Here is an 18,941-nt window from a genome sequence, read left to right as displayed (position 1 = left end):
AGACAGTCCGACAAAATAAAATAAAAAAAAGCTGCAGGGTGTTCTTAAATAGGTATTCTAAGCTATTCTATGAAGTTTTGAAATTTTTGAGTTTTTCGAATTTTTTTAGACAAAATAATAAGCCCACGAAACAGAACGAAACATAATCAATTTCTCATATTTAGGTTGAAATTTGGTCGGATTTAGGTTGAAATTTAGTTGAAATTCGTTTGAAATTTGGTCGAAATAAGGTGAAATGTTGTCGGAATGAGCTGAAATTTGGTCGGTCAAGTGGAAACGGCCCGCTGATCGAAATTCACGGCCTATGGCCGTGATGCAAGCCATTTTTTGGCTTTTTGGAGTCGTTTAGATGGGTTTTTTGGCAAAAAATGATTCTGGTGAATAGTGTTTTCCGTGACATTTCCGCTTTTTTTTTTTTCGTTTCGGAGTCATTTTATCATTATCTAGGTTTGAAAACTATTTCCAAACCTTTTTTGGCCTAGGTTGAAGCTTTGGCCATCGGGGTAAAACTATTTCCGTGACATTTGCGTTTTCTGGAGTGGCTCCCTTCGAGGTAAAAATTTATTGATTTTCTTGTTGAAGTTGATATATTCATTTTGAACAGAACTTAGTGATTTACTTGCATCATAAAATTTGTTGTGAAAGTGTAACTTATTAAGTTCTAAGGCTTTCAAAACATGCAATTAAATTTTAAAACAAGTCGAATTACAGAAATTAACTGAAAATTTGATGACCCTGACCAGCTAGATGAGTTCTTCCTTTTTTACCGTTGTGGGACCAGAAATTTAGCTCGTAGACATTTCTGGACAGCTTCCTTTTTTTCAGGGGCCATCTCTCTTGCTCTCAATAACAAAATGGTAAGCTTCACGACGTACGTCATTATGTGTCCTTAATATATGTTCATAATTTTCTTTATTTTTGTCTAACCTTGCACCTTTTAGTATAAACGTGGAGGTCACATGCGTCGTGATGATGCTTCACAAAGAAGATCAGGCCTTTCCTCTTCCTCGTCCTCATCTCCATCCCTTTCCGCTTCCCCTGCCCCTACCCTTTTATCTAACCCTCAACTAGTACATGGACACATTGGCCCTTCCTCCGACCCTCAAATGCGAACTGAATTTACTTCAGTTCCATCGCCTTCGGTTCCACCTTCTTCTTCAACGCAACACTCGAATTATGAAGAAGATACCCGATTCATGATAGCCCCATTTGGAGATTCGTAAGTATTTCATTTTTTTAAATATATGTGAATTATTATGGATGTCAACTGAATTGTCTGTATGCTTTACGGATGCTACGTATGTTGAAATAAGTTATAACCCGTTTGCAGATTCACGGATTCTACGCATGTTGTGAGGAGACTTAATAAAATAATCGATAACTATTGGATGGGGCAGTTTAGTAGTTGGACCACTGCTCCAAAAGAAGTAAAGGAATTGTGGTGGAATGAGTTCAAGGTAAGTTTTGTCCTTTTATTTCCTCACAAACTAAGTTCGATTTAGCATACTGAGCGTACAATTATTTTTCTATTGATTGCTTGCAGCGGAAGTTCAGGTGGGATGAAGCGGAAGAGAAAGAAGTTAAAAGAATTTTTAAGAAGAAAGCCGGTGATCACATGCGAATTGTGATGAATAGAGCAAAGAGAAGACAAGAAAAGCCGAATTTTATTACAGCTGACAATTGGGCGGAAATCAAAAGAATTTGGGACACCGAAAAGCATAAGCAAATCAGTGAAATTAATAAGAAGAATCGAGCTTCTAGTTCTAGTGAAGGGTCTGCCACATATGCTGGGGGCTCTATTAATATCGGGGAGCATAAAAAAAGAATGGTAAGTCTTTTAAACATGTTGTAAAGTTAAATCAATAATTACTCATTTCATTTATGTTTATATTTTGTAGGCAGATGAATTGGGGACGGAACCAACATTTATGGCTACATTTGAACGCACCTTTCAGAAAAAAGATAAGACATGGACCGGCAATCGAGCAAAAGTTATTAAGGTATGTAAGGTTATATTTTGTATTTATATATATGAAGTTTTTTTTTTTATTAATATTGTTAATGTAGGACAAATATGATGAACTTGTAATGAGCACGGCTGCTGCTAGTGGTGATGGTGATGGTGATGGTGATGGTGATGGTGATGGTGATAGTGCTGCTGCGTCCGAGCCATCGGTTGACAGTATGGCATTATGGATGGAGGCATCGGGTGGAATGAGAAGAGGTCAAATATTTGGAATTGGGATCCTTGTTAAGGATGTACAGAACGCCGGCTGCTGCAACTTCATCCTCCAGTGCGGCTTTTTTAAGGGCACAACACGAGGAGCGAACGGACCAAGAATTGAACCGCTTGAAACAATTACTGGTACAGAAGGACGAAGAAATGAAACAGTTACTTGTACAGAAAGACGAAGAAATGAAACAATTACTTGTACAGAAGGACGAAGAAATGAAAGGAGTGAACCAACATTTGCAATTGATCATGCAACACCTCAACCTCGAAGCTGATGACGGTCCTCCTGTACCTCCTACTAATCCAGTAGGTGATGGCCACAATGATGATGATAATGAGATTCCTGATGATGATGATGATGATGATGATGATGCTGATGATGATGCTGATGATGATCCTTGCTAGTTTAAATTTCCAAGAGGTACTTATATCTTTGTGCTTCTGCTTTGTGCTTCTGCTGTTGAATAGATGTGAAAAAATTAACAGGGGTTAGGAGTTTGATATTGTGATGTTTGCGCTGCAGATGGACAGGACTTCGATTCTTGGAAATCAATAGTTTGCCGCAACAGTTTGCCGCAACAGTTTGCCACAACGTGAAAGAACTTCTTGGCAAGATCAATAGTTTGCCATAACAGTTTGCGAACTCGCTAATTTAGAACATTGTTTCATTTCTTTCTTTTTGGGGTTTGTTCTTGTCTTGACTGTGATTTTCTATCAATGTTAATTAGATTTCAAATCGAAATCGTTCCTAAACAACATTCGTCGCTAAAGTATTCATTAAAATTCGTCGCCAAATTTGTTTTCGAATAATGTCGGCCGCAATAGTCAAAATTTTTCGTGGCAAAATACTGATAAAAAAAAAAATTTGCGGGCAAATTAGCCACGAATTTTTGCCACGAATTTTAGCCACGAATTTAGCCACGAATTTTTTTGTGGCAAATTAGCCACGAATAAACTCGTCAAAAAAAAATTTTTATTAGCCACGTGATAATTAGCAACGACTTTTTGCCATGAAAATATTTCGTCGCAATTTCGCGACCAAAAAATAAATCAAAATAATAGCGACGACTTTTGCCACGAATAGATCTCGTGGCAAATTACCGACGGATTCTTGTCACGAATAATATTCGTGGCAAATTAGCCACGGATATTTGCCACGAAAAATATTCGTGGCAAATTACCGACGGATTCTTGTCACGAATAATATTCGTGGCAAATTACCGACGGATTCTTGTCACGAATAATATTCGTGGTAAATTAGCCACGGATATTTGCCACGAAAAATATTCGTGGCAAATTAGCGACGGATATTGGCCACGAATATTATTCGTGGCAAATTAGCGACGGATATTTGCCACGAATAATATTCGTGGCAAATATCCGTCGCTAAAATTAGCCACGAATAATTAGCGACGAATTTTGCGACGAATTATTTTTCGTTGCAAAATTAGCCACGAATTTTGCCACGGATAATTAGCGACGAATTTTGCGACGAAAAAAATTCGTCGCAAATTAGCCACGAAAATTGGAATTTTCCGTGGCAAAATTTTGCGACGGCCTATTAGCGACGAATTTTTTTCCGTCTCTAATTTCGTCGCAAATTCATTTTGCCACGAATTTTGTCGAAATTTTTCGTGGCAAAATTCGTGGCAAAACCCGGCTTTTTTTGTAGTGATTTCTTATAAGGGCCCTAAGGGACTAACAGCTCTACATGCCGCAATGCACTATGCACTACCAAGTAAGTATCAAAAGATTCTAAATCGAAACAAATTTTAACCGAAATTCTCTCTCTAATGCAAGGCTTTTCTTTGATGAGATTGCTAGTGGTGGCAGTGAAGGCCCCATCTACACTAGTATTTTGTATATATAATAATAGAAATAATATTTATTTATGGGTTGGGCTTTTTCCACTCCTTTGGCTTATAGACTCCCCTATCATGGTGTTCTGATCACATTGTCCCTTATGGGACTCACCTTTTAGCATTAGTCTCTTTTTTTTTATTCAGTCAAAATGTGGTGTTCCGCATTTTCTTTCCTTCTTTTCTTTCCTCTCGGGTGTCACTTTGCTCTTTCATATCTTTCCACGCCTTTAGCGTCCCTCTCTATTCCTTTATTCCAGACGGACAGCACATTTGACTGGCCAGGAGGAAAAAGAATGTGATAAGGAGTAAAAGAAAAGTGATACCTGCCAGGAAAAAAAGAAAAGAAAAGAGGGAGAGCACAATTTGACGGCCACATGAGGGACACTATGATCAAAAACACTGCGACACGGAGTGAAAAAAGCGCGGCTATTTATTTATTTGTTATTACTTTTATATTGATGAAAGGTCATGCTTTATTCCCGAGGACATGCCTCTTGACCACTTATGCGCGAGGGTTATGTTTTGAAAGTATTCGAGTCGTTGTTGTCGTTTCATTGTCTTAATTGTTTTATTCATTGACTATTACATACATTCTAGGGGTGTCAATGGGTCGGGTCGGGTCGGATTTTCATGATACCCGACCCGACCCGACCCGAAACAATGAATATGTGTGCTTGGCCCGACCCGAAACAAGACCCGAACACGATATAGCCACACAATCGGGTCATGTTCGGGTCGGGTCGGGTTCGTGTTTTGGAAAGAGGGGAGTATGAATTGGAGTCCGGGAGGATGAATTGCCTCCCTCGTCGATCACGTCCATTGAGCATAACATGCACAATCTAACCAGTGTCATCTCCATGAGAGAATAAACTCATAAAAAAAGTCAAGGGCAATAAACCCAGAATCTTCAATTCCATCCTCATTATGTTAAATACTACAGAAGTCTATGAACAACAGTGGAATCAAATTCAGCAAAATGTCAGTAACAACAATTGAAAGAAACTCATCAAAAGCAGCATACCGAAGGACCAGTATGGCATTGGGGTCGGCCGGCCAATGAGCTCGGTGTACTGCTCCATGACAGCCTCCGGCGACGGCCCGGGGAAAAAATACAAATCCAACACCCCGCCGATCACCCTGTAAGTGATCCTATCCCCAGTATACACCACGTCCATGCCATTGCTGTTCAGCAACAGAACGCCGTGGCTCGTGCCCGCCCCAACTCCTCCTCTGCCGCGGCCGCCCGCAGACGACCTGACGTCCATGTAAAACGGATGCGACCCGTATGTGCTGACATCGAGGTTCCAAATCGCGATGTTGGCGTTCCACGAGTTAAGGTCCGGTTGGGCCGGAGCCGGGAGCGACGGGCTTGTGCTCTCCGATCCCGTAGAGGGAGGAGCGGCCGGTGCTGGCGGCGACGGAGAGAGGCCCACGGCGAGGCAAAGAAGAGCGAGCGACCGACCGACGAGAAGATCGGAGCACGAGGAGGCGGAGACAGCCGGTGCTGGCGGCGACGGAGAGAGGCCCACGGCGGAGATGAGGGCGACGACGAGGAGAGGCGGTCGAGCTCGTCCATCATGACGGCGAGGTCGTCGTCGATGCAGCGGGAGATGAGGGCGTCGAGGTCGGAGTCGGGGAGCTGGTACTTGAGGGCGAAGGGGGGCGCGACGGCGAGGGTGGGGGAGACGGGGGAGGCGGCTGCGGAGGCGCGGTCGACGGTGACGATGCGGGTCTCACCGCCGTGGTAGAAGAGGGACTTGGAATGGGGGCGTGGGGCCACGCCTATGCTGTAGCTGCACATGAGGCGGAGCTTCAAGGAGGCGGAGGGTCGCGGCGGCGGTGGCTCCATCGCGGCAGAGAGAGACGTTGAAGAGAGATTGCAAAAGAGATCGCAGAAGAGGTGAGAGAGGGAGAGAGATGTAAGGTTTCTTGTTTGGGTTTTCTTGTTTGGGTTGGGCTTGGGTACCCAAGCCTAATAGATCCAAACAATATCCAATTTTTTTTATTGTTACCCAAACAAGTTGAGACCCAACCCGACCCAATAAGAAAATTTCATGTTCGGGTCGGGTCGGTTCGTGTTTCGGTTCGGGTATTGTGTTTGGTTTTGACACCCCTAATACATTCCAACCGGTTAGTCTTTTCTTAGTTTGCAGACTAAAACAAGAAGATTAGAGTTTGTACATAGTATCTGATGTAGAACAGTTAGCCTGTGATTATCTTGAAGAATGTGATCGCCGTAATCGCTAGAAATCTCGGCAGTTTTTCTGATTATGCAGTTTTTTTTTTAGTTTAGGCAATTTCGAATTATCAATATTTCGTTTGATTTTATTAGATAAGATTAGATTTGATTTTATTAGATAAGATTTGATTTGATTTTGACGCAGATAGAAGCGATAACTTGGAAAACTCTTCCACGATTCGACTGGAATTCAATTCAATTTCATAATATCTGAATACAAAGCTGGACGTCCTTTATAATGATAGGACTCCTAAAGATATCTGAATTAATGAAGATAACATCAAAGCAAATCAAATAATGATAGGACTCCTAAAGATATCCGAATTAATGAAGATAACATCAAAGCAAATCAAATCTAATCTTATCTAATAAAATCAAATCTAATCTTATCTAATAAAATCAACCGAAATATTGATAATTCGAAATTGCCTAAAGTAAAAAAAACTGCCTAATCAGAAAAACTGCCGAGATTTCCGGCGATTACGACAATCACATTCTTCAAGATAATTACAGGCTAACTGTTCTACATCATTTCCTCCCTCTTAGGGAAAACTCGCCCTCGAGTTATGATCAGGATAGAGGGGTGTATCGGGAGCATGATACTCAAATAAGTCTGCCACATTAAATGTAGGGGAAATGTTGAGATCACCAGGAAGGTCAACTACGTAGGCATTGTCGTTGATCTTCTTCAGGATGCGGCAAGGACCAATCTTCTTATGCTTCAGTTTATTATAGGTACCTACCGGAAAACGCTCCTTTCGCAGGAAAACCATTACCTCATCGCCTACCTCAAAAATTTTCGAACGTCGCCGTTTGTCAGCATCCTCCTTATACTTTGAATTAGAAGCAGCTAATTCACTAGCAATAGCAGCTTGGACTTCATTAATTCTGGTCGCCAAATTCTCCGCCGCGACACTATAGCCAGGAATCTTGGGCAAGGGAACCAAATCTAGAGTATGCTGTGGTGTACGCCCATAAACGACCTGAAAGGGAGATGTACCGGTAGAGCGGTTAACCGAGTTATTGAAGGCGAACTCAGCTGAAGCAAGATACCGGTCCCACTGCTTAGGCATATCACTGCAGAGGCAGCGAATGATATCCGCCATAGTATGATTCACAACTTCCGTCTGACCATCCGTTTGGGGATGAAAAGAACTATTATACTGTAAATTAGTCCCAAACAAACGCCATAAAGTACGCCAAAAATGGCTCAGAAATTTCGTGTCATGATCGGAAGTGATTGTCTTCGGCACACCATGGAGACGGACTACTTCACGAAAGAATAAACTTGCCACATGCGAAGCATCCGAAGTTTTCTTACAAGGGATGAAGTGCGCCATCTTCGAAAACCAGTCAACCACCACGAAAACAGAATCTAAACTCCGTTGAGTGCGAGGAAGTCCCAACACGAAGTCCATCGATATGTCTACCCAAGGATCCGAAGGAATAGGCAAGGGGGTATAAAGACCAGTGTTCTGAGAGTGACCCTTAGCGATCTGACAAATGTAGTATTTATTGACAAATCGCCCCACGTCTCGCTTCAGTTGAGGCCAATAGTACCGCTCCTCCACCAAGGCTACAGTTTTATCTCGCCCCAAATGTCCGCCGAGAGTACCACCATGAAGCTCTCGAATGAGTTGTTCACGCAAGGAACCACGAGGAATGCATAATCTATTGCCAAAGAACAAGAATTTTTCTTGAATTATCATATCGCCATGACAACCTGTTTCAGAACACTTCTCCCATATCTCACCAAAATCATCATCCTCAGGATAAAGAGAACATAGGTGATCAAAACCGACAACATCAGTGCGCATGGTCACGAGTGTCGCATCACGTCGACTCAGCGCATCTGCCACTTTATTTAAATGGCCTGCTTTGTGACGAAGCACAAAATTAAATTGCTCCAGAAAAGAAACCCATCGTGCATGCATTCGATTTAACTGCTTCTGACTCTTGACATATTTAAGAGCCTGATGGTCGGTGTTAAGAACAAATTCCTGCCGATAAAGATAGGACTGCCAATGCTTTATAGCTCGCACGACAGCATAATATTCCTACTCATATGTCGACCAACGCTGGCGAACTTCATTAAGTTTTTCGCTAAAGAAGGCTATAGGCTTACCTTCTTGGGAAAGGACAACGCCAATCCCGACGCCGGAAGCATCACAGTCCAGCTCAAACACCTTCTCAAAATCAGGGAGCATAAATACCGGCGCCGTGGAGAGCTTTTCTTTTATATGAGCAAAACTGACCGAAGCTTCATCTCCCCAATGGAATTTGCCCTTTTTTAAACAGTCAGTGATCGGGGCCATAATAGTACTGAAATCTCGAATGAAACGCCTATAGAATGTTGCAAGGCCATGGAAACTTCGAGCCTCGCCAACATTCTTTGGAACTGGCCAATTGCGAATCATGGCCACCTTATCTGCATCAACGTGAAGTCCATCCGCGCCAACAACAAAACCCAAAAACAAGAGGCGTTCTATCATGAAGCTACACTTTTTCAGATTAATGAACAATTTATTTTGCTGCAAGGTTAGTAGGACATCCCTCAAGTGGTCCATATGTTGACGCCCATCGGGACTATATATGAGTATATCATCAAAGAAAACTATCACAAACTTGCCAATAAAAGGTTTGAGAACCTGAGTCATCAAATGCATGAAAGTACTAGGCGCGTTAGTGAGTCCAAACGACATGACAAGCCATTCGTACAAACCCGTACTTGTCTTGAATGCCGTTTTCCATTCGTCGCCAGGACGGATGCGAACTTGGTGGTATCCGCTTCAAGGTCGATCTTCGTAAAAATCGTGATCCAAAGCAAGTCCTGTCTAGCATATCATCAAGTCGTGGAATCGGAAACCTATACTTGACGTAATCCGATTAATGGCACGACTGTCTACACACATACGCATGGTGCCGTCTTTCTTTGGCGTGAGAAGCGCAGGAACTGCACATGGACTTTTGCTTTCATGTAAGAAGCCCTTTCGAAGGAGCTCTCCCACCTGCTCCTGTAGAATCTGATTATCCTTCGGATTCATCCGATAATGCGGCAAATTAAGAAGACTACCACCTGGAAGAAAATCAATCTCATGCTGGATATCCCTCAAAGGAGGTAATCCGTCAGGTAAATCCTCAGGCATAACATCACTGAATACCTTTAATAATGGCTTAAGAATGTCGGGAACACGAACCATAACTTGCTGGTCGCCCTTGTCCACAATCAAATACATCCCTTCACGCTTTCGGATATTCATCATAACCCCTGCATTCTGCTTCTTCACAATCTGAGGGGAATTACTCTTCGGTCTCAAAGTAATTTTAGTCCTTTTCCACACAAAAGAATACGTATTCTCCCTAGCTCGGTGTGTAGCATCAACATCATATTGCCATGGCCGACCCAGTAAAACATGACACGCATCCATCTCCACAACATCACAGACAATAGTATCTTGATAAGATTTCCCGATCGAAATAGGTAAACGGCATAATTGATTTACCTTAAGTTTTGCTCCCTTGCGTATCCACCCGATCCTGTAGGGCGTGGGATGCGGCTCCGTCTTTAGTTGCAAGTGATCCACCAAGGCCTTCGACACTATGTTCTCGCAACTTCCGCTGTCAATAATGATATCGCATACTTTGTCGTTGACAGTACAGCGAGCGCGGAAAAGCTGATTCCGCAGGGTATCTTCTGTCCGCGGAGCAAGCAATAGACGACGCACAACACAATTAACTTGCTCGCCCACTTCATCTTCCACTCCCACTTCTTCTTCATTTTCCCAATCTTCCTCATACACATCTTCGTCATGTTCAACGATATTGGCCATTCTACAACGAGGACAATCGCTGGAACGATGGCCCAACTCGTTACACTTGTAGCACTTGATCGGTTGGGGCTTGGCATATGGATTCCGGGTATTCTGATTGGGAGTGCGATTGCTTGCTGCGACTGCTTCCTTAGGCGTCCCAGTAGTACCCCTTGGAACTCGGCTCGAATCAGGGTTTTGTCGACTAGAAGAACTTGCAACATCAGGCTGTCTTCCTTTCCCGAATGACCCACGACCCGAATAATTGCTACCACGAGTACTAGGGCTAGTCCTCTCCAATTGCACCTCAATTTTTCGCGCCTTATCCTGGGTGTCTTCGACAGAGAATAGTCGATGCAAAGAAACCCGATCCTGGATATTAAGTCGCAAACCATTAATGTACCTAGCAGTTTGTTGTGCCTCGGACTCATCCAGGTTATTGCGAGCGGAGAGTCGAAGGAACTCTTCCGTATAAGCTTGGACCGATCTATTCGATTGTCGGCAATTCTGGAATTGTTGAAATAACAGTTGCTCATAGTCCGTTGAGAGGAACCTCTTCTTCAACTTCTGTTTCATCTTACCCCATGATCGAATAGGAGCCTTGCCTTGTCGACGTCGCGTCAATTGAGTCTGTTCCCACCAAGCTAAAGCGCCACCCTTCAACTTGTACGCCACAAGTTTCACTTGGCGATCCTCGTCAATATCCATAGCGTCGAAGAATTTTTCAACCTCCCAAAGCCAGTCAAGGAAATCTTCAATATCCAAATTCCCATTGAAAGTAGGGAGATCCACCTTTAGTTGATACTACTCAGGATCTCGTCGATAGCCCCCCTACCGTCGATCCCCACGAACATGCTCCTCCTGGAATCCCCTGTATCGGCGACCACCACGAATCTGCATCTCCTGGAATTCATCGTCTTCGTCTTCCGTATCCTCGACATAGTCTTGACGCCTATGTCGTGGAATTCCTTCACGCCCCATAGCATCTTCGGGATCACGAACGACAGGAATTCGCTCGGCTGGAAGAATGCCAGGCGCATGATTTGTGGACAAACGCTGGATGGCATCAAGAATCTCTTGAAACCTCCGATTGGTTTGATCCACGAATTGATTGAACTCAGCCCGCGTAATAGGCTCGTTCTCACGGCCCTCAGCAGCGGGGAGATTGACATTCACGTTATTCACCATCGTCACAGGAGAAACCTGCTCTGATACCAAATGACGCAGATAGAAGCGATAACTTGGAAAACTCTTCCACGATTCGACTGGAATTCAATTCAATTTCATAATATCTGAATACAAAGCTGGACGTCCTTTATAATGATAGGACTCCTAAAGATATCCGAATTAATGAAGATAACATCAAAGCAAATCAAATAATGATAGGACTCCTAAAGATATCCGAATTAATGAAGATAACATCAAAGCAAATCAAATCTAATCTTATCTAATAAAATCAAACGAAATATTGATAATTCGAAATTGCCTAAAGTAAAAAAAACTGCCTAATCAGAAAAACTGCCGAGATTTCCGGCGATTACGGCGATCACATTCTTCAAGATAATCACAGGCTAACTGTTCTACATCAGATTTTATTAGATAAGATTAGATTTGATTTGCTTTGATGTTATCTTCATTAATTCGGATATCTTTAGGAGTCCTATCATTATTTGATTTGCTTTGATATTATCTTCATTAATTCGGATATCTTTAGGAGTCCTATCATTATAAAGGACGTCCAGCTTTGTATTCAGATATTATGAAATTGAATTGAATTCCAGTCGAATCGTGGAAGAGTTTTCCAAGTTATCGCTTCTATCTGCGTGAGTATCATAACACAGAATATCCCAAGGAACCAACTGCATTTGGGATTACGTGTTCATTCGAAAAAAATCATTGTTATCAAGATTCTATTTTTCGCACCTACTTAAATTTCTTTCTTCGCATTTTTTCTAAGATCTCGTTCTCTGGGCACCATCATCATCAAACCCTCCTGCGGTGGCAGTGGCAGCAACCACCATCACCATCATATACCCCTACGTCTTCCCTTTTCTCTCCCATCCAGTTCTTTTTTTTTTTTTTTTGGTATTCTTATTTGTTTCGACATTTTCTCCTTACGATTACAAGTTCCTGCATTATGCTACATTGAATGTAGTTAGATTCTACACGTGTTGCATAATATCACTAGAGAAACTTCAGAATAACCATAACATATTTCTCCCCAGTACGAAGAAAAAGGGGAAAGCTAAATGGGGTGAAATGCAATGTTATATATCTATGTCAAGATACCAAAGACAGTCTAAATCATGACATATTCGTATTGTATTTGCAGAGGTTGGGAGAAAATCCTAGAGAAGATACCAAGGTGATCAGAGAAGAAGACGATATGGGATGGACTCCTCTTCATTATGCCGCTTGCTTTGGCAATGTCAAAGCAGTTCGACTGCTCCTGCAACACGATACTTCAGTGGCATACTGCTCAGACAAAGAGGGGGAATCGGCTCTTCACATTGCAGCGTTTCGAGGCCACATCAAGGTCATTGACGAGCTTGTTAAATCCTGTCCTGATGCTTGTGACATGATAAACACCAAAAGGCAAACGGCTCTTCATGCAGCTGTTATTGGTGGAAAAACAAGGGTTGTCATGCACATACTAGGGATGCCAAACCTAGAGGATCTTATCGACGAGCAAGACACTTATGGAAATACGGCTCTGCATTTGGTTGTGCTTCATAGAAAATACCACATCATGGACATACTTGCAAAAGATAGGAGGGTGAACTGTTTTGCCACAAATAAGGAACATTTGACCGCCCTTGACATTTTTTTTGCTCGTAAGGAGGTATGCTTGCTTGAACACTATAGAGCCTGATTTGTTCACTCGCAGAGTAATTTCTTCAATATCGTTTAGAAACTGTGGCCCAAGTGATACTCATTTCACATGCAAACAACCTAAAAGTCTTTTTGCGTCTACTTTGTAGACAAATTGTAGCATAGATTGCTCTAGTGAGTGTGACCCACATTTGAAAAAGGGGCTCCGAGTGAAGGGACTTCATACTTCGTATCTAACTATATTTAGTAAGAACGTTGGGTAGGATTGAACTTTGTGGTTGAGCCACATTATTACTAAGCTTCATACCCTCCCACTTCACTCAACATTAATTAGCATACTAACTATTAAATTAATTAGACAAAAATTAAAAAAGCTTTTTTTATCCCACTTAATCTATCATTAATGTTCGTATAACAAGACATCAAAATCAATTCACATAGCTTACTAATTTAAACGTTATTTGGTATATAGTCAATGAATCTAAATTCATGATTTGAAGTTTTATGTTTCTCTTATATGTATGAGTTGGTATATAATAGTATATAATGTTTTCTTCTATTATTAACCAAATGTATAGGGTCATATTGTTTTTTCAAAGTACAAAATTAATCTATGAATTGATGTCTACACAAAAATTATATAGCGACAAAGTAAAATGTGAAATTTTTTAGACTACTGAAAAAATTGATTAAGCCATATATATGAGTATTGGAAAAGTAACACAAAATTTGTAGATAAAAAATTGTATTCAAGTATTTTGTTTGATTCTATAACATAGTTATGAATTTGCATTGTCATATTAAAATTTATTTTTACAGAATAGTCATCTTGCCGGCAGTTCTTATTGCAAAAATGTTAAAAATAGAAGTCCCTATAGAGCCAATTAATACTTATAGTCTTAAACCATCTACCTCATTCCCACATGTAAAAGCCCCACTTAAAAACAGATTACATAAAGAAAAAACAAATATGGTATTAATAGCCAACAGTTAACTGCATATAATATAAAATAGTATAAAGCAATTTTAAGTTCGAATATTTTGTTTTATAAAAAATTATGAAGTAAATGTGGGGCATGTTTATCTTGAAACAAATGCAAAACTTTAGAGGGTCGGGAGCTTCTTATGTTAGGGGATAAGGGAAAGGGGGGAAAAGAAAGAAAAGAAAAATGGAGAATAAATCCATACAGTTTTTTTTTTTTGGTAAGGGAGAATAAATCCATACTGTTCTTTTTTTTTTTTTGGTAACCTAGGGAACCCCCGCACGGCCGACAGCCGGGGAGTAAACCCTGGGGGCGACACGTGCTAGCCACCACACACGTGCCACCGGTTAAGTCACCCTGCGGCGCCCGGGATTCGAACACTCAACCTTTTGCGAGAGGAAGAGTGCGCGCTCCAGCAGCGCCACCCAGGCGGGTGGTGAATAAATCCAGACTGTTTGATGGCTCTTGTGCCTAAAATCCTTCTGTTTCCTTTCTGCCCCCATTCAAACAAGTTTTGAGATAAGAGAGACACCCTGCACTCTACCCAATTTGAGAAAAAGGACTTCAAACAATTCCTAAATAATTTCATTCAGATATGGCATACCCGAAAGTGTAATTGTTGACCTCATCTAAAGGAGATGAATTGATTGATTAATATTGTTTTAGGACTCAGCTGGGAATTCTGTTTGTTATAGATGGATTTTGAGTGAGTAAAGTGAGGGTCTTGAAGTATTTTACCGGGAAAGACCACGCGTTAATTGATACTTTCTGTACATTTTTCAGGTCACTCTCACATCTCATGTTTATAGTGCGTTGAGAGGATATATGGATTCCCGGTTATGCAAGACTGGGCTTTGGAATATGTCAAGAAGAGGTTAGACAAGCAACTTTTTGAGGGTCAACCAGCGGGTTCTATAACCACAGGAAGTAATACTCCTAACCAAGAAAATTCCGATTCGCCAATGAAAGGAATTATCGAACTTGAAGTAGTAGTGGCAGCGTTCATAGTTACAGCGACCTTCGCCGCGGCCTTTACGATGCCCAGAGGTTATAGCAGTGACGAACCCAACCAAGGAATGGCGATTCTTGCTAGCAGGGCAGCTTTCATAACCTTTGTGATAACTAACACTATTGCGTTCAGTTTCTCCGCCAAGGCATTGTTCTTACAGTATGATACTTTTGCTTTGACCGACCGTGAAAAGGTGAGATTCACCCAAATCTCTGGAACTCTCATTTACATTGCGATGCTCGCAATGGAGCTAGCCTTTGCTTCGGGTACGTATGTAGTGTTGACCAGAACCATTGGGCTCGCCATCGTTCCTTGGGTTGTGTGTGGATGTCGGGAGTCATTACATCATCGGTTTTATCAGTGACCCCGAACATCGTTTTGGGATGGTATATCTATATCCCGATTATTTCCTCCCAAAGGCATGGAGTGCTTATGGGATACACTGAAAGAGCTGCTAATGGCTGGGCTGGTTTTATGGTCCCGTGAGCTTGTGCACGGGAGATTTTTGTTTTGCTTTGTCAGTCGTCAAGTTCGAGCACTTTTATGTCAGCTGTCCGATTTGAAACCTGTCAACGTCGACCCGTTGGATTGAGCGCCGTCAAAATTGCCGTGCTCCAGATGACTGGAGCGCAGCCGAGGCCAGCAAGTCGAGACTTTTCGTGTATGTGAAGGACGTACAACTCGACTGCAACCCAGTTGAGGGTTCGCAGTTTCTGAGCAGTTGCGGTTAAGTTGGTATTTGTTTGGTGATCATATTGAGGTTGCAATGAAAGTGTTGGATTTTGTGTGTATTTTAATTATAAAAATGCTTTTCGTAGCATTAATGAGTTTTATTTGTTTCTACCGTTGATTGCCGTTACTTCAATTTCCATAAATTCCTTGAACATTCTTCGACCTCAGTAGATGTTTGAAGAAATTTATGATGTAAATTCGCAAAATCAAGTTACTGGTTAGTAAGTCGACCGCATTGTAAAAAAATTACTAACACCAAATTGATTTGTAAGTTACCGATTTCTTTTCGAATTTTACAGGTGGACAGGGTAAAGGTTCATAAGTTACCTACATCGTGATATACTTACCAATATCAAATTGTTTGAGTCAACAACTTCTAAATTTTAAAAATAGATTGGGTAAGAGGTTAGTAAGTTATCGACATGATAATTAATATACTAATGTGAAATGAATTAGTAAGTTACCAATACCTTTTAAGTTTTACAAGTGGTCACGATTAAAAGTTAGTAAGTTAGGAATATTATAATGCATTTACCAATGCCATATTTTATTTTAGTGTTACAAGTAGACGTGGATAGAGGCCTGACGGTTTGTCAAAGAATGTGATGTTTACTAGCATATAGTTGAAGTTGCAGTGGGACTTGCCTTCGACTTCTATGCGTCCCTCTTTAATGGCATAGCTGCGCAAAGCCGCGAAAGCACCATAACATTTCCAGCATCTAATAAGAGCAATGTCATGGCTGCTGCAAGATCCTTCATTTCCGATTAGGTAATATTAGAACTTTCAAGTCAATCCAGTGAGTAACATCATCAAATAATTAGGTACACAAGGCCAAGGATGCATCACCATAGCAACCTATAAAAATTCAATCACCCACTCATGCCAAAAACAATCATTTTGCTTCGTGTTTGTGTTCGAGCCGGGAATACATGCATCACTCTCTAACGCACACAGAGGAGCAGCGGCCGATCCTTGAACAGCCTAACCAATCTTCGATACAAACCCTGAACCCATGGGATCCAGCTACTAGAAGTCGTTCCTGTTGCCATGTTCTTCGCTAAAGCTGCATCATCCACCAAGTAAGGTATTATATATTTTTTCACGTCGACGAGAGCCATCTGGAGATGGTTCGCAGAGAAGTTGATGAATCTGACTTTCGAGTTTCATCCAAGGTCTTCAATCCAATCCAGTCCTCGGTGTAAAGCTCGATATGCAGGAAATGCATATATTAGATACATTCCTCTCTTTTTCAATCCAATTCAGTCCAAAGGGTATAAGGACGCAAATTGGAGCATCGAGTAAGGGTAAAAGCGTGTTATTATGAGCTTACACCACCGTGACAACGGGAAAATTATAAAAAAAGTCATAAACCTACTGCACTTTTGCCAATTCAGTCTCAAACCTTTTAATTTTGCCAATTGAATTCTAGAATTTTTTATGTTTTGCCAATTGAGTCCATCCTGCCAAATTTAGCCAGAAATCTCTAACGTGGACGCAGGCCATCCTACGTGGCACGGTCGGTGCTGACGTAAACAATTTTTAATAGTATTTTAATATTTTTTTCGAATTCTTTTTATTATTTTTTATTTTCTTTTTCCTTTCTTTTCTTTGTTTTTTTTACAACTCTGGTCAACGAGAGTCGCCAGGCCCTCACTAGCTGTGGGCGAGGCCATCGCAGCCATGAGCGAGGCCACCTTGCCCACTGTCTGGGCGAAGGCTGCAACCCTCCCCTGCGACTAGCAAGGCTTCGCGGCCCTCGAGTTTAGAAAGAAAAAAGAAGGAATAGAGAAGAAAATGAAAAAAAAGGAAAAAGAAAATAAATAAATAAATTTTAAAAAATATTAAAATATTATTAAAGATTATCCACGTCAGCGTCGACCATGCCATGTAGGACGGCTGATGTCTACATTAGCGATTTTCGGCCTGAATTGGCCAGATGGACTAAATTAGTAAAATGTAAAAAGATTTAGAACTCAATTGACAAAACGTGAAAAGGTTTAGGACTCAATTAGCAAAAGTACAATAAGTCTAGGACTTTTTGAACAATTTTCCGCCATGACAACACCATGTCACAATATGTTCTTTCGCCCATTCTGTTCCATCTATTTTTCTCATGTAAATGCAATTTTCCTTAAATTATCGACTTTTCAAAATCGAATGCTCAACAATCATGAAAATCATAAATCACTACCAAATGAATTCGCGGACCATGTCATGGATATACACCTCCAACGCCATAAGGTTGTAGAGGAAGAGCTCGGTAAAGTTAATGCTTTCATAATCCTCAGTATCACTTTCAACATAGTTAATCATTCATATGTAAGGCTTAGAAAATGTTTCCACTTGTACTCTGTTCTATTTCTTGGTTGACCTTACAAGGTAAAAAAAAAACAGTTAATTCCAAGTCAATATTAATGTTACCAGGGATTTTATCCTGATCTAGCATAAGTACTTTACCATTGCTTGACAGTGGCCATCACTATCACCCAAAGTTTACCTAGCTTCTCGTGGCTAAAGACACTGATAACTGCATTCAAGGTACTACTGCTAAGGTGATTTAGAAACTTTAATCTCATTTGTCATCAAGATTTGGAAGGTTTCTTGATGAGGGAAAAAAGCCCAACAAATCGTAATTCAATGACGAACTGCTAAATATTAATCATGCGTCCAAGCAACATAGCAATTACCTCATGTGCAGGCAAAATAGTATCAAAAGTTCCATTTGAATGGTATCCGAACCACGATGTTTCCTTTGGTATTAACCAAGTGTCTTGTTCAAACTAGAGGGAACTAAAAAGAGTTAGCATCACGAAGCCGAAAAGATGAGTTCAAAATCCACAGCATATGCAAAACGGCCCAATTCCCTAAAAAACCCCCAATTTTAGCCTTTGTCCCAATTATATCCCAAACTTTTTTTTGTCTCATAAAAAACCCCAAACTTTTACTTTTGTCCCAAATCTACCCCGTTTACTATTCATCCAATTTTTTAATATTATTTTCATTTTTTCGAATTTTTTCTTTTTTTCTTTTCTTTTCTTTTTTTTTCACCTTCAACCTCCGGCCGGTCGCGGTCCGGCGACAGGCCGTAGGCGAGGGCGGGCGAGGTCGGCCCCCCGGGCCGTGGCGAGGCTCGGCCTCGCCGTTCTTGCCGGGCGAGGCCGACCTCGCCGGCGGCCGGCGGGCCGAGCCTCACTGAGATCCGGCGAGGCTCGGCCCACCGGCACTGGCGAGGTCGGCCTCG

At 41.4% G+C, this 18,941-nt stretch overlaps 1 protein-coding gene and 1 pseudogene across 1 annotated transcript in view; one reads left to right on the top strand and one right to left on the bottom strand.

The window, feature by feature from the left end:
- Positions 1-1,034: 1,034 nt before the first annotated feature.
- LOC115666815 (protein ACCELERATED CELL DEATH 6-like) lies at positions 1,035-15,905 on the top strand (annotated as a pseudogene).
- A 576-nt stretch (positions 15,906-16,481) lies between these two features.
- The window catches only part of LOC130135921 (uncharacterized), a 39,458-nt gene continuing 36,998 nt past the window's right edge, over positions 16,482-18,941 (bottom strand). Inside the window, exon 13 of the transcript XR_008815063.1 lies at positions 16,482-16,555. The gene's annotated coding sequence lies outside the window, so the exon portion shown is untranslated. The remainder of the gene's footprint in view (positions 16,556-18,941) is intronic.

The sequence above is a fragment of the Syzygium oleosum genome, unplaced genomic scaffold, assembly GCF_021117445.2.
Source record: "Syzygium oleosum isolate NSW1041296 unplaced genomic scaffold, Sole_v2.1 Sole_v2.39, whole genome shotgun sequence".
Classification (NCBI taxonomy): Eukaryota; Viridiplantae; Streptophyta; class Magnoliopsida; order Myrtales; family Myrtaceae; genus Syzygium; species Syzygium oleosum.
The sequence above is the reverse complement of the archived record's forward strand: the minus strand, read 5'-3'. Positions and strand labels throughout refer to the sequence as shown.